Here is a 3,817-nt window from a genome sequence, read left to right as displayed (position 1 = left end):
CAATATGGAACAAATGCAGACCCACACAGCCACTCATAACAGACTCTATAGCTGTTTCGCACAACCAACACCTGTCTTCTTATACTTATCACTTCGCCATCCATTCTAATTCCAATGCCACGGGCCATGATTTTGATCATGGTTGGCTACAGCAATAAATTAATGTTGTCATAAAGCACACCAACCCGATGTGAAATGTTGTGGATATAGTTATCTCCCTCAACATATCAATAAAGCAAATAAATGATAACATTCCTCTTATTCATCCTCAAGCGAGGATTTGTCTTAGGGTCTATTTGAAAGAAAGACTGGAATAACCCAGGTGTCAGCGGCAGTTCATCACCACATATATATTGAGCTAGGGAGAGAAGGCCACATAATGCAGTGAATATTCGAACTCGGTAACTTTCAGGTGCAAAGCAAATACCATACATACCGCTGCGTTATACTGCCCTCTTACCCCCTCTTCTCCATCAAGTCATTTTTGGAAAGGCATATCTAGTTTCCTCGAACCTTTTTGCATGTCCCGTTGAGTTCGAGGAAAACGTGCTGGAGTGTATGTGTTGAACAAATATATGAATAATCAGAGTCGCAGTGACCAAAATCAATATATCTACCAATGGCATACAACTGCAACAACTCAACTCGGATCTTAAACTTAAACCAACAAGGATATTGAGAGTTTGCAAAGGAAATAGTTCTATGTCTCTGCATCATATTTCAACAATAAAATGACAGCTCCTGAGATGGTACCAATATCAAAGGACTGGAAGTGGAAGCTTGTCAGAATAAAAATGACGCCGACGCCCATCATGAACAAAAACAGCAAAACGAGATCGAGATGAAACCTCGAACTACAGACTGGTGACCCTAGCCTCAGTTGCCTGTGAATTACTAGAACACATTACTTATATTTTCCATTCATTATCTCAGTCTCAACAATGTACACTACAGTTACAGTGCAGAACACCAACACACATTCTTCATGCATACATTCAGCAGATTCGTTATTCATGGATGGGGGAAAACATCGACCGTTTGGACCCAACTATTGGACTTTTGGAAAATTAGTAGTCTAGGTCACTGAATGAGAAAGAGTAAAAGCTTGAACCAAATTAAATTGGCAGCTTAGACCGATATAGCTCTTCCAGAAAATCTTAGAATTACAGTTTCAGTCTCTCCAGAATTGTAACTGTAACTGGGCCAATGCCAATGACGAGATGATGATGAGTACAGCTGAGAAGTTTATATTAGATGACAGATGGAGGGGATTGAGAAGTGAGACCAATGAAACATAATTTTCAAAAAGTAATGAATGACTGAACGATTGTAAGCAAAAAGATAAAAACCTACACTTTTCCTGATTTTGAGCTCATTTTTCTTCCTATGCCGACTGCTGATATTATTTTGCTCTCTCTCTTATGAATTATGAGTCATCCACAAAAAGCAGCAGACGGCAGTAAAAAATGCAGAGAAGGAGTGACGGGCTTTACTCAATATCAACCATGGGCGATGTCGATATTGAGATTTATTCCAAGTCCGATATTTCATTATAGTAAACAATCTTTTATTGAGACAAGAAGGTTTTACAATCTTTTTCGTACGTTTTCGTTGACAAATTCACAAATCTTTTCATTTTGAGGATTCCGTTCCAGCTGGAGAGAGGGTTAAGCAAAGAAATAAAGCACTGAATTGGACGCTTTAAACACGATGAACCATAAAATTTACTTCATCATGTGGAAGCATTCAACATATCATGAGTCTTGAGTAAGATAGATAATTATTCACAAAATAAATTACCAATAGATTTCTGTTTTGATAAAAAATAATGATGTATATTGGTATATTTGTGAAATAATGGGTAAACAATAAAGAGATAGACCTCGAGCTTTGATACATTTTTTGCTTACATCTTCCAGTATTTTGATACATACTTAAATACTTCTAACTTACTCACTTTCTTACTTACTTGCTTACTTACTTACTTTCTTTCTTACTTACTTACTTACTTACTTACTTACTTACTTACTTACTTACTTACTTACTTACTTACTTACTTACTTACTAACTTATTTACTTGTTAACATACTTACTTACTTATTTAATTACTTACTTAATTACTTACTTACTTACTTACTTACTAACTTACGTACTTGCTAACATACTTACTTACTTATTTAATTACTTACTTAATTACTTATTTACTTACTTACTAACTTACTTACTTGCTAACATACTTACTTACTTACTTACTTTCTTACTTACTTATTTAATTACTTACTTAATTACTTACTTACTTGCTAACATACTTACTTACTTACTTACTTACTTACCTACTTACTTACTTACTTCCTTACTTACTTTCTTACTTACTTACTTACTTACTTACTTACTTACCTACTTACTTACTTACTTACTTAATTCCTTACTTACTTCCTTCCTTCCTTCCTTACTTACTTACTTACTTACCTACTTACTTACTTAATTCCTTAGTTACTTCCTTCCTTCCTTACTTACTTACTTACTTACTTACTTACTTACTTACTTACTTACTTACCTACTTATTTACTTACTTACTTACTTACTTATTTACTTACTTACCTACTTACATACTTCCTTCCTTACTTACTTACTTACTTACTTACTTACTTATTCACTTACTTACTTACTTACTTACTTACCTACTTTCTTACTTCCTTCCTTACTTACTTACTTACTTACTTCCTTACTTACTTACTTACTTACTTACTTACTTACTTACTTACTTACTTACTTACTTACTTACTTCCTTCCTTACTTACTTACTTACTTATTTACTTACTTATTTACTTACTTATTTACTTACTTATTTACTTACTTATTTACTTACTTACTTACTTACTTATTTACTTACTTATTTACTTACTTATTTACTTACTTACTTACTTACTTACTTACTTACCTACTTTCTTACTTCCTTCCTTACTTACTTACTTACTTACTTACTTCCTTACTTACTTACTTACTTACTTACTTACTTACTTACTTACTTACTTCCTTCCTTCCTTACTTACTTACTTACTTATTTACTTACTTATTTACTTACTTATTTACTTACTTATTTACTTACTTATTTACTTACTTACTTACTTACTTATTTACTTACTTATTTACTTACTTATTTACTTACTTACTTACTTACTTACTTACTTACTTACTTACTTACTTACCTACTTTCTTACTTCCTTCCTTACTTACTTACTTACTTACTTCCTTACTTACTTACTTACTTACTTACTTACTTACTTACTTCCTTCCTTACTTACTTACTTACTTACTTATTTACTTACTTATTTACTTACTTATTTACTTACTTATTTACTTACTTACTTACTTACTTACTTACTTACTTACTTACTTACTTATTTACTTACTTATTTACTTACTTATTTACTTACTTACTTACTTACTTACTTACTTACTTACTTACTCAAGCCTTTCGCTTCTCCATGACCAGGACGATAAACGACGCTCTTCCGTCGGTCACGTCACGATTCCGGGCTGCCCTCTCCACTTCCTTCTATGTTGTCCCCTGCTCCTATTGTTAAGCATCTGTGTTGCGCTTCCAGCTGTTGATTGGCCTTCCCCTTTTTCTTATTCCACGAGAGATCTATGGAGCGCCTGTCGTGCGATACTGTATGTTGGCTTCATATCGGTGTACCCAAACGAGCCTTACATTTTTCTTTTGATCTGATTCTCGACCAGTGGCTGTCTTGCACATTAAAGTTAAAAATTGAGCTTTTCTTATAATGCAATATCCACTAAACGTGCTCAAAGC

At 33.4% G+C, this 3,817-nt stretch overlaps 1 protein-coding gene across 2 annotated transcripts in view; it reads right to left on the bottom strand.

Annotated features, from left to right (window-relative positions):
* Nucleotides 1-3,817, bottom strand: part of LOC144956113 (dynactin subunit 6-like) — a 25,771-nt gene that overhangs the window by 8,870 nt on the left and 13,084 nt on the right. Inside the window, exon 1 of one of the 2 annotated variants that reach the window (XM_078886467.1) lies at nt 1,354-1,461. The exons of the other annotated variant lie outside the window; for it this stretch is intronic. The gene's annotated coding sequence lies outside the window, so the exon portion shown is untranslated. Of the gene's footprint in view, nt 1-1,353; nt 1,462-3,817 lie in introns of those variants that run through there. 2 annotated transcript variants of the gene reach the window in all.

This window comes from Berghia stephanieae, chromosome 10, assembly GCF_034508935.2.
Source record: "Berghia stephanieae isolate SIO BIC M18660-M18661 chromosome 10, UCSD_Bste_1.3, whole genome shotgun sequence".
Lineage (NCBI taxonomy): Eukaryota > Metazoa > Mollusca > Gastropoda > Nudibranchia > Aeolidiidae > Berghia > Berghia stephanieae.
The sequence above is the reverse complement of the archived record's forward strand: the minus strand, read 5'-3'. Positions and strand labels throughout refer to the sequence as shown.